At 43.4% G+C, this 25,012-nt stretch overlaps 1 protein-coding gene across 4 annotated transcripts in view; it reads right to left on the bottom strand.

Annotated features, from left to right (window-relative positions):
* Nucleotides 1-25,012, bottom strand: part of rnf144aa (ring finger protein 144aa) — a 76,526-nt gene that overhangs the window by 38,156 nt on the left and 13,358 nt on the right. The window contains exon 2 of one of the 4 annotated variants that reach the window (XM_060853185.1): nucleotides 23,038-23,168. The exons of 1 other annotated variant lie outside the window; for it this stretch is intronic. The gene's annotated coding sequence lies outside the window, so the exon portion shown is untranslated. Of the gene's footprint in view, nucleotides 1-15,313; nucleotides 15,348-23,037; nucleotides 23,169-25,012 lie in introns of those variants that run through there. 2 more of the 4 variants (XM_060853196.1, XM_060853213.1) reach the window with 2 other exon arrangements.

Raw genomic sequence — 25,012 nt, 5'->3', positions numbered from 1 at the left:
TGCCACGCAGTCAATTGTTTGGGGAGGGGGGTAAAGTGCATTGATGATGGGTTTGTTGGCCTGGTCAAGGACACTGGTGTTGGGGCATCTTTCTTCCCAGCGGATTCGCAGGATCTTGCGCAGTCAGCATTGGTGGGACTGCTCCAGTGCCTTGAAGTGTCTGCTGTAGACTGTCAAGTCTCAGAGACATATAGGAGGCTCTGTATACCATGATCTTGGTTTTGGTTCTGATGTTGTTGTCCTCGAACACCCTTTCCTTTGGCTCATGATGACAATGCCAACCAACGAACACCAAGCTACACTATGCCCATTTACCTCCATTGGTCCATAGCCTATCATGCCCTGCCATTTTAACTACTCATTCAGAAGCTTCTTAAATGTTGAGAGTACCTGCCTCCCTCACTGTCCCGGGCAGTATGTTCCACATTTCTATCATCCTCTTGACGAAAAAGAATTTTCCCAGATCTTCTCTAAACCACTTGCCCCTCACCTTAAATTTATTCCCTCTGGACTTAGAGATGCCTGCCATAGGGAAACAATGCTCACAATCTACACTGTCTATACCTCTCCTAATTTGGTGTAGCCCATTCAGCTCACTCCTCAGCCTTCTCTGCTCCAAGGGAAGCAATCCCAGCCCATCCAGTATCTCCTGCTAACTGAGACTTCTCAAACCAGGCAACAAAGAAAAGCATTCATTTTCTATGTACCAAAATATTTAAATTGCCACAAGGTAACAGGCATAAGGTGGCAACAAATGCTCTTCTTAAAAAGATCACACTTTAGGGACTAAAAGCCATCACCCTAAAATACATTTTCTACAGATTAATATAGTCATGGAGAAACTGTGGCATGTTTGTCTCTCACAGAGACATTGCAACCCAATCGACAGAAGACACATTTTAAAATGTGAAAACACATGAATGTAAATTATTAAATAAAATTATTCAATATTAATTTACGCAATTCATGGTGTGTTTATTACAATAACATCCGTTACATTTCCTCTTTACATTGCAGCTCCAGAACTCCTGTAGCATTCATCTAAACGAAGTGAAAAACCACGCAATACCAAGTTATAGTCCAACAGGTTTATTTGGAAGCGATAGCTTTCGGACTGCTACTCCTTCATCAGGTAACCAGTGGGGCAGGATCATAAGATGCAGAATTTTTTCGCATTTATGGCATTCATCTAGAGACACCACACTGATTTGCAAGGAATTCATTATTTTGGTTTTCCAGTTGGGTGCTGAGTATTTCCTTTTTTTGAAAAGTTTGAATTTGTTGACTCCTCTTTATGGGTTCCCCCTTCCCCGTTCCTCTTAGCTCTCCCTCAGCACTCAGTTTCTTGGTCTTACTCCCTGCCTCAGGTCCCACCTTGACTTCTTGATGTCCCTCTCCAGTCTTGCTGACTGGCCTCATTCCCTTGCCCTGTAGCCTCACTTCCCTTCCCATCCCATCCCATTCCCACTTCCTCCAGCCTTGCTGCCACTCACCATGCCCGTCCAATCATGGAATTAATTTTTGCATGCTTGCTGCTGACAGGTTCACAATGAACCAGTCAAGAACAGGCACAGGAGAGGTCACCCTGTGATTGGAGGAGTGGCTTCTCATTTCCTTTCCAATCATCTTACAGTGGTGACTATTCTCATAGCTACTTAAGGAGGTCAAATCAAACAAAGTCTATACGCTTAATGGTAAGGTCCTAGGGAGTGTTGCTGAACAAAGGGACTTTGGAGTGCAGGTTCATAGCTCCTTGAAAGTGGAGGCGCAGGTAGATAGGATAGTGAAGAAGGGGTTTGGTATGCTTTCTTTTATTGGTCAGAGTATTGAGTACAGGAGTTGGAAGGTCATGTTGTGGCTATACAGGACATTGGTGAGGCCACTGTTGGAATATTGCGTGCAATTCTGGTCTCCTTCCTATCGGAAAGATGTTGTGAAACTTGAAAGGGTTCATAAAAGATTTACAAGGATGTTGCCAGGGTTGGAGGATCTGAGCTACAGGGAGAGGCTGAACAGGCTGGGGCTGTTTTCCCTGGAGCGCGGAAGCTGAGGGGTGACCTTATAGAGGTTTACAAAATTATGAGGGGCATGGATAGGGTAAATAGGCAAAGTCTTTTCCCTGGGATTGAGGAGTACAGACCTAAAGGGCATAGGATTAGGGTGAGAGGGGAAAGATATGAAAGAGACCTAAGGGGCAACTGTTTCACACAGAGGGTGGCACGTGTATGGAATGAGCTGCCAGAGGATGTGGTGGAGGCTAGTACAATTGCAACATTTAAGAGGCATTTGGATGGGTATATGAATAGGAAGGGTTTAGAGGGATATGGGCCAGGTGCTGGCAGGTGGGACTAGATTGGGTTGGGAAATCTGGTCGGCATGGACGGGTTGGACTGAAGGGTTTGTTTCCGTGCTGTACATCTCTATGACTCTATGACTCTAAAGTCTAAAAGTCACCTCACTTGCTAAAGCAGACTCCCTATTGAGCTAATATCTTTACATGTCTAGCATCTCGGACAAACATGTATAATGATGCAACGGACCTTGGTTAAACAGCAAAATAAAGCAATTCAGTAAAGATTATACACCTGCTGACTCCCACAGCTACCTGGACTATACATCCTCGCACCCTGTTTCCTGTAAAGACTCCATTCCATTCACCTAGCTCCTCTGTCTCATATGTTCCAATAAGGACAAATTCGACAAGGGAGCCTCTGAAATGTCCACCCTCCCCCTCAATCAAGGGTTTCCCAACATCGTTGTCGACAGGGCCCTCAACCGGATCACCGACAGATCTCCCGCATTTCCGCTCTCACCCCCTCTCTTCCCACCTGCAACAGTAATAGGGTTCCCCTTGTCCTTACCTACCATCCCACAGCATTCACATTCAGAACACTGTCAGCTGCCATTTCTGCCACCTCCAGCGTGTTGCCACCACCAGACATATATGCCCCCTCTCCTTTGTCCGTCTTTCGCAGGGACCGTTCCCTCTGGGACACCCTGGAGCACTCTTCCTTCACTCCCAACATCCCCCACCCCACAGCCGAATGGCACCTTCCCCTGCAACCGAAGGTGTAACACCTGCTCCTTCCTCAGTATCCAAGGACCCAAACATACCTTCCAGGTGAAGTGGCACTTTACCTGCACTTCCTCACAATCCAGTCTACGGCATTTGCTGCCTTCAAAAGAAGACCCTGAGCTTCCAGTTGCCTGCCACGTTAACTCACCACCCTGTTCAATGGCCAACATCTCTGTCTCAGGCTCACTGCAGTGTTCCAGCAAAGCTTAGCGCAAGCTGGAAGAACAAACCTCATTTTCTGCTTGGGAACCCTGCAGCTCTCCAGACTCACTATCAAATTCAATCATTTTAGGGTCTGAACTTCCTAGGTGTCCTCGGAATATCCTAGCCCCCTACCACACACACCTTGCCTTTTTATCATATAGTCTGCCACCACTACCATTATTACCCACTAACAGTCTCCATTAACAGTTATTCACCCTCCCAGCCAGATCACTGTCAACTCCTTTATCTGTACAACTATTCACCTCTCCCTTTGGGTTCTTTCCCCACCTGTCATTTACTCTGTACACCTCCCCCCACCTTACCTTCTGCATATAAACCAACATTTTCCTAGCTGCCAACAGCTCTGAGGTAGGGTCACTGGACCCGAAACATTAACTTTGATTTCTCTTCACAAGTGCTGCCAGACCGACTGAGTATTTCCAGTAACTTCTGTTTTTTTTTCTGATTTATAGCATCCGCAGTTCCTTCAGTTTTTATGAAGCAATTTAGAAGATGCCTTAAAATTTTGGCCACTGTTACAGCTAGATTATTGGAGTCCAGTTAAATTAATTTTGTCTGTTACCAATCCTGGTTTGTAAAACATGTCATTGATAACAAGACAATTGTGTAGATTTTTTGGCAACAGTTCACAGTTTTAAACATCAGCAAAATCTTCCTTGCTCATACATTATTCTCCAAAAGGATTTTGGAATTCTACAGTTCCATAAAGAAAGCTGCACATCCTGCTGCAAACACAATCTGTTGCCTGCACTGAATGGTTTCTGACTATTCGCTCCAGTATATTAAAAAACAATCAAATATAGACAGTCTTGATATTATCAGACTGATATATTATGAGACTCAGAAAGGGAAAAGATAGAACTGACAACTCCCTACATATTGGCTTCTGACTCTTGCCTTCAAACGTACTGTTGCCTGGCATTGACAAAGAGGATATAGACATTTAGTATACCTTTGGCGGACTGTCAAACTTCTGTAATTTTGCCTTTAATTCCAATGGCAGCCTATTCATTTCATTTGCTCATTTCAACAGATCTATTCAGAAGACTTTTTTATTTAGATTTAGATGTTGTCCCAGTTTTCCAAAATTGCACATTTCAATTGTCACCGATGTACAATACAGCAGTATCTGTTTCATTCTATCATTCTTGCAAAAAATATTAACTATTAGCTGTACAAAGCCAAGTCCTTCATTTAGCAGTCCTCACTAGAAACAAATTGAGGGCACAGTTCTTCTGAAGGCCAGCACTTGTCTCAAATTGCTTCACTGTTATCTAACAAATCTAAATACATTGTCATTTAGCCGAAGAAAACAGCAACGAAGATGTCAGATAATTCTTTTTGCTTCCTAGAGCAAGCTGCTCTCCAACATCCAGGCCATTAGAAATCTGACAACTGAACTATACTCTGATAGCGTCACAAACTCATCTCTTATAGCAACATAGCTGATTCTTCTTTGTACAGTTAAGGATGGACAGTGAATAGCAGTCTTACGAGGAACACCATATTTATGACCACTGCCAAAACTTTAACACAACTGAGTATTGACCGGTTCTTAAAAGGAATAGCATTAATTTGCCACAAGGCGAATATCTTGGACAAGAGTTTTGACCCAACACTACTGGATAGGCACTGTTAACATTCGGAGGTATCCCTGCAAAATAAAACACATTCAAGCGCAAGTATAAATAAATAATGGTTTTATTTGTTTTTATAACAAGACATTTTTAATTTCCTTCATTGCCCAACCAAAATAGAATCACAGAATGCCTTTCTATTTATTTAGCATTAGACAGTGGCCCAAAAACAGTTAAACATATGTGTGCAAGTAATATTGCACCGAGGGTTTTTACTTGACCCCAAGGCATACCCTGATTCATAAATGAATGAGAATGGCAGAAATAGAGTAAGAAATCTGAATACGGGGAAGGGTTGGGATGCAAGGATAGAAAATGGTTCAGTGGAAGGAAACTCAATAAAAATGAACAAGGGAGAAGAAAACTAGAAAGCAGTCTCAGAATAAAGATCAATGAAGCAGAAGATTCTGAAGTGGGGCTGAGGATGAGAAGGGGCTGTGTCAGGAATTGTACTGGTTGTTTCCATCTGCCACACAAGTAGGTTGCAACAGATTTCTGGAGTAGGACAAAACACACCCAAATAGTTTGACTGGAATGTGTCACTTGGTCCAGTCTGCTGGTCATTAGTTCAAGAGTGGGAGTTGGTTAGCTCAGTCAGTTGGATGGCTGGTTTGTGACGCACCAGCTGAAGTTACCATGAAGGTCTCGACTTCTCAACCTCGCCCCTAGCCTGAGGTGTGGTCACCCTCAGGTTAAACCACCACCAATCGTTTCTCTCTAAGGAGCAAACAGCCATATGGTCCTCTGGGACTATTGTGATCTTTTACCTATATTTTAAGGGACTGGAGGTGACCAAGATCTTTACATTGGCCTTGATTTTGAATCAGGAACCTGGAAGTAGCTAAAGCAGAATGTCAACCTAATCATCCTGGAGTGATTGACTATGAAGTCCAATGTGAGATGCTGGGTAGACCAGATGCAGCAATGCCTGGCTAGTAGGAAAATGAGGGTGATTCCAAGGTGGAAGGGCTCTCTAAAGAATTATACATTTGTAAAATAAACACAGGAACATATTTTGGGTTATAATTATGGAGAAAGGGTTTAGTCCAGTCAGCCTTTATGGCCTGCCACCAGGAGGCGCTCTCCATGTCATGGCTGGGTTTTGGCCTCAACAAGGGACTCATATGCCATTGGGAAGCGCCTGGCAATATCAACATCGAGTGGGTACAATTGAGCCCAATTAGCAGAAAAATGAGTACCTGATGCCAGTCAGACTCCACATCCAGCAAATTTGCTCAAAGGCAGGGTGGCATTGAGGTGCTCCCTGATACCAGCTTCTCTAATTCTGCCCCCGGCTCCCACCTCCAAATCTATCTCAATGGGACGAGAGAAATTCAGCCTAATTTCTCTGCGATGTGTGATGTTCTCAGAATTTACACTTTGGACCTATCATATACAATCACTGCGGGCCATCGAATTCCAAATACTGCCGGGATTGACTATAGGACTGGCTCAAGAAGGCACCATTTACGCGAGAGGAGTGGGGAGGTAGAATGTTTCTAGGATTTAATCAGTTGCCCAGTGTTTTACAATTGTAATTGCTGTTGTCCTTCACTGGGAAAAGAAATTAAAAGACTTGATATCCAAATGAGTGGGTTGGTTACAGCCTTGGGGCTTTACTTCTGGAAGTGATAAAAACTCATCTATTTTGGCTGAAGCTCGTAATAGTGTGGATTGGCACAACAGTGTGAAGCCAGGGGTTTGAATTTGTTGCAGTTATGCTTGTCACTGAAGTTCTTTGTTGGTTAAATCTTATACCTTTATCTGTGCTTTCTTTTGTAGTTAACCTCGATAATAATCTGTAGAGTTATAGATATCTCCTTTAATTATTAACCTATTCTGCTTAGCAATTAATGCAACAGTCTGCAAAAGCACAAGTCACTGGCAATATTAACTCCAAAATAAAGCTCAATAACTGGTACCAAGCTTCTTGCAACTTCAAGGCCAGGCCATAACCCAACTGTATCATCATTTGAGGAGATTCACAGGTTGCACTGAAGCCGGGTCAGGTGAATTGACTATGCTAAATTGCCCGTAGTGTTAGGTAAGGGGTAAATGTAGGGGTATGGGTGGGTTGCACTTCGGTGGGTCGGTGTGGACTTGTTGGGCCGAAGGGCCTGTTTCCACACTGTAAGTAATCTAATCTAATCTAATCTAATCTAATCTAATCTAATCTAATGTACCAGGGACCCGGATTCGAATCCACCCTCAGGTGGCTGTCTGCATGGAGCTTGCACATCCTCTCCATGTCTGTGTAGGTTCCCCCAAGTACTCTAGTTTCTTCCCACAGTCCAAAGAGGTGCAGGTTATGTGGATTAGCCATGCTAAATTGCCCAAAGTGTCCAGGGGATTAGCAATGGATATTGCAGGGTTATCAAGATAGGGGGAGGTGGGTCTGGGTGGGATGCTCTTCGGTGGGTTGTTGACGACTCGATGGGCCAATTGGCCTACTTCAACACTGAAGGATTCTATGATTCTATCCCCGTAACCCCGGATGGGGTTTTCACCATGGCTAACCCATCTAAGCTGCACATCCTGGACACTATGGGACAATTTTTAGCATGGTCAATCCACCTAACCTGCATCTCTTTGGACTGTGGGAGAAAACTGCAGCACCCGGAGGAAACCCGCTCAGACGTTGGTAGAATGTGCAAACTCCACACAGTCAGCCACAAAAGACTGGAATCGAACCTAGGTCTCTGGCCCTGTGAGGCAGCAGTGCTATCCACTGAGCCACCGAGCCGCTCTGTAGTTGTGCTGTGGTAAGGTTGGGTGGGAGGGGCCTAGGGTAGGATGCTGGGGTTGTATGGGTACAGGTGCCAATGTATTTTATTGCGTTGTTAGAAACTCTCATCTAGGAGGGTGGGGGGATGAGGGTCATCAACTGTTATGTACCTGCTTAATTATGTGAATTTATGTTCTTCACTGGAGGTACATGGATGTCAGAGATCCTTTATCTATTTTGCCAGTTCACTTGTGAGCATCCTGAGTGATGTGAGGGATGACGTTGCACGATATGTTTCTCTATCTGTCCTCTCGTGTGCATTCTGAGCAGCGGATCGTTGAGGCCAACAATCAGACTAATTAGAGTCGAGCTCCCCCCCCCCACAGTACCACCACATCGGCTCAAAGGGGGGCCAGTGCCAGGTCACCTGACTGACTTACCTGACAGCAGAAAAAAACATGGGATGAGGTGGGGACAGGGTAGGGGCGGCACAAAGTGGACAGATATTGGATCTAAAACCACAGGGCCGCGAAATAACGGTTTCAGGTCTTGAAAAAGTCAGTATTAGCATAACATAATAAGTTATTAAAATGAACGGTAACTCCATCTCAAAAGTGCTGCTTGATAACTCAGCCCCCAAGTTGTTGCTGAGCTGCTGCGTGACTGAGGGATGACGTGTGCTGCTGTTTCGAATTACCATGGCACAATCTAACTATTTTTATATCTTCTCATGTTAAGTGACAGGATTGTTAACATTATAAACAGCTGATACTGCCTACATGCTTAACAGGTACCGCATCCAAATGTTGACATTTAAAGTGGATTTAAATACCGTGTCACAAGCCAATTGATATCTTCAACATGGAATGGATTGAATATATAAATACCCAGCCAATGAAAGGTCCATATAATATTAAATGTTTGCAAATTGCTAACTGAATTGTTAGTGAGAAAGTCAAACCGTTTTGGGGTTAATGAACTGAAGACTTCCAATGCAAAGAATGTAGATTCCCGATAAAGGAATAGAATATAAAAATAGGGAGGTTTTGCTAACACCACACAAGGCACAAATCAGACCAGAGCTTGAATACTGTGAACAGTTTTGAGCACCTTACCCAAGGAAAGATTTACTGGATGGAGGTGGTCAAAAGAATGTTCATTGTGTTGTTACCATGTACAGAAGTACTGTCCTATGGGGAGAGGTTATGTAGATTTGGCCTGTACCTGATGGATCATAGGAGAACGAGAGGCAATCTTATTAGAACATATAAGATTTCTTGAGGATTTGACAGGATAGCTGCAGGAAAATAATTGACACTTTTCCAGGACAGGGGTTTAAATCTCAGAATAAGGGGTCACACATTTAAGACAGAGGTGAGGAGAATTTCTTTTCTCAGAGGGGAGTGAATCTTTGGAATTCTTTACCACAGGGGATTGTTGAGGCTGGGTCATTAATTATGTTCAAGGCAACAATGGACAGATTTTAATGAGCAAGGGAATCAAGTCTTATAGAGAAAAGACGGGAATGTGGAGTTGAAGATTATCAGGTCAGCCATAATCTCTATGAATGGCAGAGCAGACCTGATAGGAGCAGAAGTAGACAATTCAGCCTATGTCTTAAAGCCATAACATTTAATGAAGCTCCAACATCAGTGATACATTTGCCTTTAAAAAAGAAATCCTTTCAATTTTGGTTAAGATTAAAATAAAACTAAATCCAGGAGCAAATTCAGTGCCAGTGTCAACTTCCTCAGTGACACCACAATGGTGTACCGTGATATTAGCATCAACAATCATACAATTTTAGACAAATTTTGAAGTAGGGGAAGATGGATAGGAAATCCAGATTATCCAGAAAGTTCACAATGTTGGTTCTTCCACCAACTACAAATTGTTTTTCGCTGTTATTACATCTCCCCTGTATTTACTACACACCTTCTATTTCTGAGAGAATGAGATTTACTTCAAGACTGACACTCAAGGAGCTTGACCTAACTACTGGGATTGCCTGGAATTCAGAAGCTCAGTGCATGAGGAATCTCAAGTAGGTTCAAGTGTCTCCACTCATTGGTACGGCATTCAGGATAAAAAGGGGAATGGAACAGGATTGACTACAATTTGAAGGTGACATCATAGAAAGTTCAAAGCATAGCTTCTCCCTTTTTTGGGGGTTTACAAAGTGGTTAAACTTCATTTTTAAGGTACATTAGGAACAATCTGTGAAGGTTAGTGAAATAATTTTCATAATTATTAATGCCAAAATAAATATGAAATATCTATGGAAAGTACAAAATAAAATGAAAATTATGCTCATGCCCCCAATATAAGATGCACAGGAAAAGGAAAACATTCTGCTCACTTCCACTTTCAAATCACCATGTAAATATGGCAAATGTAAATATTGAGGTAAAAATACATTTGAAAAATTTTCTGATGCGGTTTCATAACATTCTCATAATGTGTTATGGGTTGAAAAATGTGGTGCTGGAAAAACACAGCAGGCCTGGCAGCATCCGAGGAGCAGGAGAATTGACGTTTCGGGCATAGGCCCTTCTTCAGGAAGGAGGCTGGTGTGCCAAGCGGGCTGAGATAAAAGGTAGGGGGGGGAGGGAATTTGGGGGAGGGGCGCTAGGAATACGATAGGTGGAAGGAGGTGAGAGTGATAGGCCGGAGAGGGGGTGGGGGCGGAGAGGTCGGCAAGAAGATTGACCTGCAACCTGAGACATGGTAACCCTCAGGTTCAACTCATCTCCAGTTATTTGTCTCTCTTTAATGAAAGAGCAGGCTTTTGACCTTTGGGGCTGGGGCAACTTCCACTGTTGACTTTTTAGATTCATGGCAAACTATTAACCATCCCAGAAATTTAGGGTATGGATTTAAGACAGCCAGTTGCGTCGGGAAATATGGCAGTCAGATGCATGTCATTATGGGAGAGGCCTCTTCTCAGTTTCCCAGCACCAGCAAAATTTCTTCCAATTGAACTGGGGTAAGAATACAGACCACAGCAGCAAAAGGGTATCAATTAGTCTCATTAACAAGTTCAGTGGCGTTTCCAGGATTAGCTCAGGGAGGGGATGGGGTGGTTGGATGAGGAGATATATAGTCAAGGACTCTCAAGGAACCTGGCAGCAGGCAGTGGGGTGGCTGGAGATAGTTACCCTTTGCCTCCCATACCTTTGACCGACTTGCATCACCGCCCTGTTCTCCACCTCAACTTGCCTTTGGCCTGGGGTCCCAACTCCTGCGGGTGTGGCAGCTGGAGAAGCTGCTGATAGCTCCTGTCGATCAGGCAGGATTCCAGTAAAGACTCTTAGAAATATTTCCCGGCACCAGGGAATTAGAGGGCACTAACTGTGAGAAATGGATATGAGATAACCTCAGGCACCTAAAAAGGTATCTGAACAATAAACAAATTGGTTGCATGGCAAAGCAACAACTAAGACTGGGATCAATTACATCAATCTTGTGTTGCAATTCTGTCATTGAGTAACAACATCCCATGAGATTACAGCAAAAATTTGTTTTGTATAACACAGGAAACTAAAACCTGATGGCTTTCGAACAGTGTTGCCACACAGGAAGCTCCAGAAGTACAGGATCAGTTCCATACCGGACTGATTCCATACTAAGGCTCGAACTATTGAGAACATAAAAAATAGGAACAGGAGTAGGCAATTCAGCCTCTCAAGGCTGCCCTGCCATTTAATAAGATCACGGGGGCTGATCTCATTTGGGCCCAGACACCACTCTCCTTCCCGCTCTCCAAAACCCTTCATTACTAATGAAAAATCTGCATGAAGCAAAGTAAGATTCTTCTCTTTTAGAGTTGTGTTTCTATTCGCTACAATATCAGGTCCCATCCAACTCCATGGGGCGGCACGGTGGCTCAGTGGTCAGCACTGCTACCTCACAGTGCCAGGGACCCAGGTTCAATTCCAGCTTGGGTGACAGTCTGTGTGGAGTTTGCACATTCTCCCTGTGTCCGCGTGGGTTGCCTCTGGGTGCTCCGGCTTCCTCCCACAATCCAAAGATGTGCAGGTCACGTGAATTGGTCATGCTAAATTGTCCATAGTGTCAGGGGTAAATACAGGATAGGGGAATGGGTCTGGGTGGGTTACTCTTCGGAGAGTCAATGTGAACTTGTTGGGCCTGTTTCTACATACTGTAGGGAATCTAATCTAATCCACATTGAAACACATTCACACAATAATAGTGGTGCAAAGAATAACAGCAATAGAACAAACCCTTCCAGGGATTCAACCTCAGGAAACTACATTTTACAATTCAGTAACTCTGCTGGAATCAGACTAGGGAGGTGCACAGGATAAGTTCTGAATTTCATGCAGCATTTACAAGTGCGCTACAGTTGAATATAGCGATTGACACCAATGACCTAGAAGAAGCACACAATGTGGCAACACAGACGTTACACTCCAGGCTGCTAAAAAAGTTGTCCTCTTTATGACACGGCTCATATGTGGCTGCACAAAAGACATTCAATGCACTATGCACTGAAATGAGCAAGACATGCACAACATGTCTGGCTTTTGACTGTGCATCTATTTGCTCCCATTTCTTACCCTTCCTACATTAGAAAAGGAACAGGTTATTTTATGTGCTTACCTTTAGAGCTATTATAAGTAAACAAAGCAGTGCAAGAGCACTTTCTTAATAAAAAACAGAAGATAGCAGTAGATCACCACTACACAATTTAAAGGTTTTCATTAAAACAAAGAACTTTGGATGTTGGAAGTCTGAAACAAAACAGAAACTTCTGGAGAAACTCAGCAGTATCTGTTTTCAACTCTTGTTTTTTCTCCACAGGTGAATTGTTCGCTGCTTTCTCCTACTGCGTTTCTGCAGCAATTTCTGTTCTTTGGTAAAGACTTTCCAGTTTTTAATTTGCTAAATAAACTGGGCTGCAAAGAGATTACAACGTTCACAGAGGCACTAGGATCAGGGAATTTATGTAATTTATGTATGGGACATGCTAAATTGCCATATTATTCAGGGGTGTTTAGATTAGGTACATTAGTCAGGGGCGAATACAGGAGAAACTCAATTATCCGAGTGTGACGGGTGGGCACTATTTCATTCGGATAATTGATTATTTGGAAAATCAATTAAATGCCTTTCCGCTGGGGCTCGGAGTTTTAAAGTCTGCTCCTTGTTCAGGAGACTAGCAGCAGCAGCATTTCATGCGAGACTTCGCCCCTCACACCGCCCCCTTCTCGATCTGCCCCCACCCTGTCCAACACCACCCCACAACCTGGTCCAATCCCGCCCTCCACCCCCTAAACCCTTTTCAACCCCGCCGCCTGCTCCACACCCGGTTCAACCCTGCCCCTCGCTCCCCACCCGGTCCAACCCTGCCCCTCGCTCCCCACCCAGTCCAACCCCGCCCCTCGCTCCCCACCCAGTCCAACCCCGCCCCTCGCTCCCCACCCAGTCCAACCCCGCCGCCTGCTCCACACCCGGTCCAACCCCGCCCCTTGCTCCCCACCCGGTCCAACCCCGCCCCTCGCTCCACACCCAGTCCAACCCCACTCCTTGCTCCACACCTGGTCCAACCATGCCCCCAAGCACAAAGCGCGAGAGCCGCAGCCCTCCCCCTCTTCCGTCCACCCCTGGCCCCTCTCCAGGACATCCGGACTGTACACCAACAACAAGACTGCTGCTGCCTTTGTGGGGTAGTGCACAGACACAGGCACAGCCACACACACAATTTTTTACTGCAAATTCTTGACACGTTCCATGTTTGCCCTGCACAGGACAATGCTGGAGAGATTATTCCTGGGAAGCGGGACGTTAGGGTACACCCCTCTGTAGAACTCGAAGGAAAGTGTGGGGAGAGAGAGAGGGTAGGAGGTCAGTCATTTGGACACGGTGCCTGTTTAATCACTGTAAGCAAAAGATGCGATCAGTGTTGGAAACACATCTTTGATGTAATGTTTCAATTGGGACCTCGAGATCTCCTTCGGATAATCCGATTTTCGGATAATTGGCATTCGGATAATCCAGTTTCCTCTGTATAGGGGAGTGGTGTGGGGGTTTGGGTCTAGGTGGGTTACTGTTTGGAGTGTCAGTGTGGACTTGTTGAGCCAAAGGGTCTATTTTCACACTGTAGCAATTCTATGAATCCATGATCTGATTTCAGCTGTATAACATCGTTACACTACATGGTGAACAGCAGCCAAAATAAAACAATGTGTTAATTCGTTCACTTTCACTTTTTAATCACAGTATTAGTCGCTGCTTTGCCATGCAATCAAATTTGTTTATTGTTCAGATACTATTTTAGGTGTACATTTTAAATCAATTTGGCAACAATCCCTGAGATCATCTGCTATTTCTCAAAGCCAGTTCCTTTTAATTGCCTGATGTCAGCTCTTGATCTTCCTTGCCATGAAAATAAATGGATTACAAAATAAAATTTATATCATCTTACTGAGCTGAAGACAGAGCCTAATAATACAGAAACTGTTAACAAATCTTTTTGTATTTTTAGTTCCATTTTTAGACAGCAGTGAATAAGCAACAGTTTTAAATAACAGTGGAAGGATACACGCTCGCCTGAAGAGTATTTTGTGTATCTAGTTTTTTGGAAATATAGTCAACTTCATCCAGTGAACCCAAGCTCCAGAGCTACTCAATATATACTTTAGCTGCTCCTCTGGAGCCCCAGTGATCAGTAACATCTTCTAAAATATAAATGCTTGATAAATCCACAGCTAAACACCTGCTTGTTTTTGTCCAATTGACTTTGATGATGGCGAACAGCCCAGATTAGATTCCCTACAGTATGGAAACAGGTCCTTTGGCCCAACAAGTCCACACCGACCTTCCAAAGAGCAACCCACCCAGACCCATTTCCCCACCCTATATTTATCCCTGACTAATGCACCCAACAATATGGGCAATTTAGCACGGCCAATTCACCTGACCTGCACACCTTTGGATTGTGGGAGGAAACCCATGTAGACACGGGGAGAATGTGCGAACTCCACACAAACAGTTGCCTGAGGCAGGAATTGAACCCAGCTCCCTGGTGCTGTGAGGCAGCAGTGCTAACCACTGAGCCACTGTGCCACCCAATTTTATTTTCTTCTTGCTCAGCAACCCGCCCTACTCACTGTTGCGTGCTGGCCCTGGTGTGCCGCTCTCCCTTACCCCTTAGATGAGAGGAGGGACACGGACTACAATTATACACTGATGAACGAGTAGAGAACAAATTGAGGTATTTGAGATGATAAAAGGAGTGGATAAAACAGACGTGGAGAGGATGCTTCCTCTTGTGGGTTGTTCTAGGACGAGAGGTCACAGTCTTAGGATAAGGGGGAGCAAGTTTAAAACAGAGTTGAGGAGAAACTACTCCTCCCAAAGGGTTGTAAATCTGTGGAATTCGCTATCCCAAAGCATAATGATGCTGGGCCAGTAAGTAAATTTAAGGAGGAGTTTAGACAGATTTTTAAATGGTAATGGGTTGAAGGGTTATGGGAAGAAGGCTGGAAAATGGGAGTGGGGAGTATATAATGATCGAATGGCGGACCAGACTCAATGGGCCAAATGGCCTAATTCTGTTCCTATATCTTATGAACTTATGATGACCATTTCTCATAAATATCTTATAAGAAGATACAAAGTTCATACCTTCAAATCTTTTTTCGCAAAAATGCAAACTTCTTTCAGCTGTTAACAAGACAAAATCAGAAAATGCTGACTTACTACCAAGACAGGAAATAGTCACATTCTCATCCAGGGTCAGGAGAAAAATAAGGAAGTTTTTCCGAGGTACCTCAAACATTACACCCAACAGCTGTAGAACTTCCAATACTTCCCAATCCACCATAAAGGATCAGACACTGGGAAACATGCGAAGTTACTAACAATTTCCTTGTGACAAACTCCATCTATCAAAAGGCAGGCTTTGAAGTGTTACAACCAGAGTCATTCTTGGTATAGAGGCTCAGGCCAGGCCAAGCCCAGTGCACAAGCAAATTCCACTACTACAGCCTCAGTACAAACCCCTTGTGAACTTGTGGAGAAACAGAATCAATGTTGTACAGACGAAAAGATAAAGTTGCCATGGTCCCAGAGAACCATTGGGCTGCTCTCTGATTTAAGAGAGAGAGACACGACTGTTGGTGGGTTTAACCTTACGGTCTCCCCACCTCAGGCAAAGGGGGAGGTCAAGAAGGGAAGTCCCTCACGGTGACCTCAGCCATTTCAGGAACTGAACCCACACTGTTGGCATCACCCTCTGCATTGCAAACCAGCTGTCCAGCCCACCCCTTTTAAGGATGAAAATACAAATAAAAGCCGAGAATGAGGAGACTTCGCCATTGTGGTCTCAGAAAAATAAGACTGAGTTTTCACTCACAATTCCCTTTAGGGTTCCAACTCACCCTACCAGAAACCGACCAACTGTCATTTTTGTCCAGGTCCAGGAGGGTTCTCTTCGTGAGGCCTAGCAGGTTTTCTTGTGCAACTGTCTTGCCTCACTGACTACCTACTATGCTACACGGCATCCCTCTTGTCCCACACTAGATGGACTCTCCCACCCACCTTAGGAAGATGTGCTTGCTATTGCTGGGATATCCCGAGACCCTGGTGCAGGTGACATTGTTAAAAGGCAGATGTGCATCAGTCAAGCTCTGGAAGTCTGGAGCTGTCCTGTAGAGTTGGAGGTGGTATGGCAGACATGAGCGAATTGACATGCCACATTTCAGACAGGGACCGGAGGGTCCTGGTGGATAGGATGGTAAGGGGACGGAGGTCCTTTTCCCGAAGGCTGGCAGAGGAAGCCACAATACCAGACACTGCCAGCCTGGTCCAAGGTTGACACCAGCGTCCATGCAGTCTCAACTGTCCAAAGAAACACCCAGCAGTTTTGCAAGATGGTCAATGGCCTTCTCCATTTTGCCAGGTCACTCTGCCACCTCACCAGCTCTGCTACTAAACCCACCTCCTGCCATGGCTGATATTCCACCACTCTCATTATTGCTCGCTTCCTCTCACCTGGCCTCTCTGCTGCCAATTCTTCCCGCCTCTAACCTGTCGAGTCCCAACAGGATTTCACATGTTTCTATGAAATACCCCCTAATTCTTCTAAATTCCAGTGAATACAAGCCCAATTGATCCAGTCTTTCCTCATATGTCAGTCTGGTGAATCTTCACTGGACTCCCTCAATAGTAAGAATGTCCTTCCTCATACTAGGAGACCAAAACTGCATACAATACTCAAGATGCACCCTCGCCGAAAATGTGTTGCTGGAAAACTGCAGCAGGTCAGGCAGCATCCAAGGGGCAGGAGAATCAACGTTTCGGGCATGAGCCCTTCCTCAGGAAAAGTCTCTTCCTCAAGATGCACCCGCACCAAAGCCCTGTATAACTGCAACAAACCATCCTCACTCTGATACTCAAATCCTCTCACTATGAAGACCTACATGCCATAAGCTTTTCTGGTGCACTTCCATGCCAACCTTCCACAACTGTTCCACCATGACACCCAGGTCTCAATGCACCTCGCGTTTTCCTAAACTCAGGTAATAATCTGCCTTCCTGTTTTTGCGACCAAAGTGGATAACCTCATACTGATTCACATTATATGCATTTGCCAAGTATTGCCCACTCAGCCAGTCTGTCCAAGTCACCCTGCAGCCTCTTAGCATCCTCCTCACAGCTTACACTGTCACCCAGCTAAGTGTCAACTGCAAATTTGGAGATACTGCATTCAATCTTTTTGTCCAAATCATTAATATATATTGTGTTCAGCTGGTATCCCGCACTGAACCCTGCAGCAACCAACACATCACTACTTTCCACTCTAAAAAGTCCCTGTTTATTCTAACTCTCTGCTTCCTATCTGGCAACCTGTTCTCTATCCATGTCAATACATTACCTTCGATGCCATGAGTTTTAATTTTTCCTACTAATCTCTTGTGTGGAACCTTGCCAAAAATGTTTTGAAACACCAGGTGCACAACATCTACCGATTCATCCCTGTTCACTCTACTGGAGATATCCTCAAAAGGAATTCCAGAAGATTTGTCAAGCATGATTTCTCTTTAGTGAATCCATGCTTTTGTCACCGCTTTCCAAATGCTCAGTTAATACGTTCTTAATAATTGACTCCAGCATTTTTCCCCATGACTGATGTAGACCCATTCACCTAACAACTCCCCATTTTCTCTCTCCTTCTTTTAAAGAGTGGGGTTACATTAGGTACCTTCCAGTCCATTGGAACTCTTCAAGAGTCTACAGAATGATAGAAAATGATCACCAATGTGTCTGCAATTTCTGGAATTACTTCCTTAAGTATTCAAAGTTTGGGAGAAGGTTTGTAGCTCGGGTGCTCGTTGTTGTGGTTCTGTTCGCCGAGCTAGGAATTTGTGTTGCAGATGTTTTGTCTCCTGTCTAGGTGACATCCTCAGTGCTTGGGAGCCTCCTGTGAAGCACTTCTGTGATGTTTCCTCCAGCATTTATAGTGATTTGTATCTGCTGCTTCCGGTTGTCAGTTCCAGCTGTCTGCTGCAGTGGTTGTATATTGGATCCAGGTCAATGTGCTTATTGATTGAATCTGTGGATGAGTGCCATGCCTCTAGGAATTCCCTGGCTGTTCTCTGTTTGCCTTGTCCTATAATAGTAGTGTTGTCTCAGTCGAACTCATGTTGCTTGTCATCTGAGTGTGTGGCTACTAAGGATAGCTGGTCATGTCATTTCGTGGCTAGTTGATGTTCATGGATGCGGACCGTTAGCTGTCTTCCTGTTTGTCCTATGTAGTGTTTTGTGCAGTCCTTGCATGGGATTTTATACACTACATTGGTTTTGCTCATGCTGGGTATCGGGTCCTTCGTTCTGGTGAGTTGTTGTCTGAGAGTGGCTGTTTGTTTGTGTGCTGTTATGAGTCCTATTGGTCGCAGTCGTCTGGCTGTCAGTTCAGAAATGTTTTTGATGTATGATAGTGTGGCTAGTCCTTTGGGTTGTGGCATGTCCTCATTCCGTTGTCTTTCCCTTAGGCATCTGTTGATGAAATTGCGGGGGTATCCATTTTTGGCGAATACATTGTATAGGTGTTCTTCTTCCTCTTTTTGCAGTTCTGGTGTACTGCAGTGTGTTGTGGCCCTTTTGAACAGAAGAACACAAAAGAAGTTGCATCAAGACACTGTTCAAAAGGGCCACAACACACTGCAGTACACCAGAACTGCAAAAAGAGGAAGAAGAACACCTATACAATGTATTCGCCAAAAACGGATACCCCCGCAATTTCATCAACAGATGCCTAAGGGAAAGACAACGGAATGAGGACATGCCACAACCCAAAGGACTAGCCACACTACCATACATCAAAAACATTTCTGAACTGACAGCCAGACTGCTGCGACCAATAGGACTCATAACAGCACACGAACAAACAGTCACTCTCAGACAACAACTCACCAGGACGAAGGACCCGATACCCAGCATGAGCAAAACCAATGTAGTGTACAAAATCCCATGCAAGGACTGCAAAAAACACTACATAGGACAAACAGGAAGACAGCTAATGGTCCGTATCCATGAACACCAACTAGCCACGAAACGACATGACCAGCTATCCTTAGTAGCCACACACGCAGATGACAAGCAACATGAGTTCGACTGGGACAACGCTACTATCATAGAACAAGCCAAACAGAGAACAGCCAGGGAATTCCTAGAGGCATGGCACTCATCCCACAGATTCAATCAATAAGCACATCGACCGGGACCCAATATACCGGCCACTGCAGCAGACAGTTGGAACTGACAACCGGAAGCGGCAGAGACAAACCACTATAAATGCTGGAGGAAACATCACAGAAGCGCTTCACAGGAGGCTCCCAAGCACTGAGGATGTCACCTAGACAGGGGACGAAACATTTGCAAGAAAAACTCCCAGCTCAGCGAACAGAACCACAACAACTTCCTTAAGTACGCTGGGATGCAGAGAGCGCCAGGCCCTGGGGACTTACTGAGTTTTAATCCCATCAATTTCCCCAATACCATTTCCTTCAGTTCCTCCTTCATGCTTGACCCTCTGATCCCTAGCATTTCCTGAAGGGAAAGAAGATTTAATAAGGTGACTTAATAGTTTTGATCTTCAGGAGGAAAGTATATAATTGTGACATTATGATAAAGCCTCTTCAATGGTCTGCAAACCAATAACTTAAAATATTGACAGGCTCTGCAGATATTTCCAACATTTTTGCTTTCTCCCAATATTTGTTACATGTTAAGTAACATTTTGGCTCACATCTGAAGGTTGTCAGTCTTAAACATGACTTCCAACATGCTAATATCATTCAATGTTTGTGCGAAGATTTGTAGCTCGGATGCTCGTTGTTGTGGTTCTGTTCGCCGAGCTGGGAATTTGTGTTGCAGACGTTTCATCCCCTGTCTAGGTGACATCCTCAGTGCTTGGGAGCCTCCTGTGAAGCGCTTCTGTGATCTTTCCTCCAGCATTTGTAGTGGTTTGAATCTGAGGATGTCACCTAGACAGGGGATGAAATGTCAGCAACACAAATTCCCAGCTCGGCGAACAGAACCACAACAACTAATATCATTGTACATCATGTTAGAATATTGAGCTCTGGTAATATAATGAAATGTTTATATTTAATTTTGTAAAATACACATATTTTACAAGTTTTTTGTTTTAAAGCAGCATGCCACATTGCATTATTTCACTCTGCTCATCAGGCAAATTATTCTTCAAAACTATGTTTTTATTTGGGATTATCCAACGGGCACAAATCTGAGCAGAGACGGACTAGCAGAGAGCAGCTCTATTTTCCATTATGTAATTTTTTCTAACAAAATGTGACTCCTTTTCATATTCTAATTAAAATGGAGATGTGCACTGACTTAATACACTCCCCATGGGAAATATAATACAAGAAACAAACACTTTGCACTCACTTACCAAGAAAGGATCACAATAAGTGCAATTTGTACACAACAGTGACTGTTCTTCAAAAATCACCTATTGGCTATGAAGCATTTTCTGCTGTGCATTTGGATTTGTTTTGTTAATAAATAAATAGACATGCTTTCTCTTAATATCCTTTCATTTATGTTTATCAGCACAGAACCAGAACTCATCCATGTGTTATAATGCCTTACTTGAGGTAGCGCACTGAAAATCAAGCCTGTCACAAAAGTTAAAAGACTTTTTAAACTATGCAGAATTCCGCAATTTAGCTAACTTTCAGATCCAGGTGAACGTAAAGCATGGACCAGGTTGGTATACTTAACAAGTATTACTATTTATTGCAAATAAATTAAGTGGCACAGTAGCTCAATGGTTAGCATTGCTGCCTCACAGCATCAGGGACCTGGGTTCAATTCCACCCTTGGGCAATTGTCTGTGTGGAGTTTGCACATTCTCCACATGTCTGTGGGGGTTTCTTCCAGGTGCTCTGGTCTCCTCCCAAAGTCATAAAGATGTGTGGGTTAGGTGGATTGACCATGCTAAATTCCCCATAGAGTCCAGGGGTATGTAGGCTAGGTGGGTTAGCCAGAGGAAATGTTACAGGGTTGAGTCAGGTGGATTGGTCTGTGTGGGATGCTGTTTGGTTGGTGTGGACCCGATGGGCTGAATGGCCTGCTTCCGGACTATAGGAATTCTATGAAATGGATTCGACAGGTAAATAATTATGAGCTGTTGGCACAGAGTTGGAACGAAGGGTCTGTTTCCATGCTGTATGACTCTATAGCTCTACTAGATTAAGGTCTAGCCTCTTATAACCACCCCCCCCCCACCCCCTTTACACACACACACACAGAGGAAGAAACAGAAGGGGTAAAATGGGTGTTATGGCTAGAGGTAAACACTGGGAAGACAATTCAGTGGTTCCTAGTCCACACAGCTTGCTGATCAGAACACAGCTCCTCTATCTTCCTTCTCCAGATGTTTTCACTTGTTTTTAGAAGACACATTATAACTGGCTCACACATATAAAAAATGTCTGATACATCAATTAAAATTCATAGCTTTCAGCAACTGAAGAAAAAATAAATGGATTTTTCTCGGGCATAATTGTTTTTATTGCAGAGTATGGAGATCTGCTCTGAGTTTGTGGAGATTTGACGGTTTCTCCATCTCTTGTTCACAACCCCGATCTGCTTAGCTACCTGGGAACCAATCAATAACTGGTCACTAGTCCACAGACAAATTAGCTACTTTTTACTGACTGATTCTCCATTTTTGGAAAACCATTTACTGCTGCTTGAACTAGTAGCTGTGTAAACAGTACATACAATGACTGGCAGATTATTTGCTTTCAAAAACTGCAGTAATCTTTCGGATTCATAGAATTCCCACCATGCAGAAAAAGGCAATTTAGCCCATCGAGTCTATCAGACTGTCCAAACAGCTTCCCAGACCCCCAACCTAGCCTCATAAGCCCACATTTACCACAGCTAGCCTGCACATTCTTGGACACTGCGGGGTACTTTAGTATGGACAACGCACCCATCCTGCACATCTTTGGACTGTGATAGGAAACCAGAGCACAGGGTGGAAACCCACACAGACACAGAGAGAATGTGCAAACACCACACAGCCAGTCACCTAAGGCTGGAAGTGGAGCTAAGTCCCTGGTGCTGTGAGGCAGCAGTGCTAACCACTGCATCATTGGGCTGCCCAGAAATCTTTAGTTTTTAAAAGAATGCTTTAGCTGTTTTCGGTCCATAATTAAAAATACAGAAAAATAAAAACAAATGGCCATTCGTGTTCAGATTAAAACAGGTTAAACCATATCTCTCTCCTCCTTCCATAAGAATCCTCAATTTTAAGTAACTTTTGCCCGCTGCTCAGCCAGTGGCTAATTTTTAGGCAGCAGTTCTGCACAAAGCAATTTTGCATTGACTTGTAAGGATCAGATCTAAAATTACTGAACGTTTGAATAGTCCTCTGAAATCTATGTATAATTTCAACAACAAAGTTACAAATTTCAGGTATACAATAACCAGAAGTTAATTGCAGAAGATTTAATTGTAAGTGTACAATAGAAATGAAGTCACCAACAGTTTTAAGCAAATAATAATTTGCAAGAAAACAAAACAAAAATTGTCAGCAACAAACTAAACAGGTTAGGTTTAACTTTATTCCCTATTCTGAAAATTGAGACTAAAGATTGTATAGGTAAGTTTTTTGAATTTTCAGTAGAACAGAACTGCTGTATACAACAGGAAAACTGTAAAGGGAATGCATGCAAAAGATTTAAACTTAAGAAGCCATCACACTGTCACATTCTAAACTGGCTAAGGATCTAAAGTGGATTACACTGAATGAAAGGAACTACTGTTCACAGTCAAAAGTGAAAAAAAATAGCTTGCAAGAGAAGCATTACCTCTTAGTCCATTATTGAATAACTTCTTTCCAATATATGACAGAGGTGTACAGTAGGATGCTGAGACGTTGATCCATTCCACACAGCCTTTGTGCACTGTTTAGTTAATCAAAGGGACTGTTCCATCACTGCTGCATGAGAAATATGTATGTAAGAAAATATCTTGGGAAGGAAGGGCCATTCAGCCCATCAAGCCCATACTTCCATTGACCTCACATACTATCTCCAATTACTAAGGTAACCCACTTAGTGAAATTCCTTCAAGAATACATGAAAAACATTTCTCCAAAAATAATCCATCAAAGGGTCCATATTAATGGGCTATCCATCTTCACTCTTTAACCCATCGGCAAACCTTTGAATTAAATTGACAGTGAGTGCCAAGAATCACTGCATTTCATCAATATTACATTACCATAGTATTCTGATCATTTATCAGTACTTTAATCCAAATATTTCTCCAATTTTTAAATTAATTAAACAGTATAAAAGTGTGATTGCTCTGCAAATTCATTATTCTGTATAGAAAATCTATCAAGATTGTGCAGAGTTCCTGCAAGTTAAGAATATATTTTGTTTTGCCACATTATTGCAACAAGTATTTAATTGTTTCACAAGCAATTATGGAATGAGTGTCCCTTGAACTAATCAGATATTCAAACATAGCTCAAATATGTGGATTATCATTTACAAAGAAATCAACAGTTCAGACATACATTGTAACTGCATTTCCTTATGCAAAGCAGGATTCCACTGAATTTCTACTCAATCATTTCTGCACCTTTCCTGCATGAAAATTAAGCTATTATCCAGCAGTCATTTTAACAGAAGTTTATTTAGATTCATCATTCCATCTCAATTTATCAGTTACCTCTTTCCTGAGAAGTTCTCACAAATTTTGAAGGAAAGTTATGCTTCTTGAATCAAGCTATAAGACATACTTTATTCTTTTGTTCTACTGTTTGCTAATGTCAACATTCAAAATCTTGTTTATGCAGTGCCTTTAATGGAACAAAAAGTCCCAAGCCATTTCATAGGAAGTAGTGTCAAACAAAGTTTTAAAATAAAAGCACTTAAGAGACATTGGGACAGATACCTTTATGTTTGGTGAAATAATTAGGCTCCCCTTAAAACCCTGATAGCTGAGGGAGAGGTCAAAAGGCAATGAGAATTCAGGAAGAAATTCCAGAGTTTAAGTCCGAGCGAGCTGAAGGAATAGTCAGCAATGGTGGAGCGACGAACTCAGAAATGCACAAGAGGCCAGAATTGGCGGAAAAAGTAACCATCCCAAAGTCTCAGGAGGATACAGTGATAGTGAAAGTCATGGCCATAGAAGGATAATGAAACCAAAGACAAGCTGCAGTGTTGCTGAATCAGAAGTCAATGTAGGCTAGCAAGCAGAAGGAGGATGACTGCTGAATGGGACCTGGTTTAAATCAGATTATGGGCAACAGCTTTTTTGATGACTACAGACTGAAGGGAAATTTGCACACAGACCACTATCAAAGTCTTCATATCAGCCACCAATATACGCGAGAGTGGACTGAAGAAATTAGCAACTGATATCCCAAACATTCCGGGTTTGCATCCCCACGCAGCAAGTAATTATGGACGTTATGACTTAGTAAATAAATTCTTCATGATTGCTAGGTAACCCACCGTTCCTGACAGAGAACTTAGAATCCCTACAGTGTAGAAACAGGCTCTCCAGCCCAGCAAGTCCACACCGACCCTCCGAAAAGTAACCCACCCGACTCATTCCCTTATTTCTCTACATTTCCCCTGACTAATGCACCTAAAGCTACGGGCAATTTAGCATGTCCAGTTCAACCTGCACGTCTTTGGATTGTGGGAGGAAACTAGAGCACCCGGAGGAAACCCACGCAGACTCGGGGAGAACGTGCAAATTCTACACAGACAGTCGCCCGAGGCTGGAATCAAATGTGAGTCCCTGGCGCTGTGAGGCTGCAGTGTT

The sequence above is a fragment of the Hemiscyllium ocellatum genome, chromosome 3 (genome assembly GCF_020745735.1).
Source record: "Hemiscyllium ocellatum isolate sHemOce1 chromosome 3, sHemOce1.pat.X.cur, whole genome shotgun sequence".
Classification (NCBI taxonomy): Eukaryota; Metazoa; Chordata; class Chondrichthyes; order Orectolobiformes; family Hemiscylliidae; genus Hemiscyllium; species Hemiscyllium ocellatum.
Note: the sequence above shows the minus strand (reverse complement) of the source record. Positions and strands in the feature narration are given on the sequence as shown.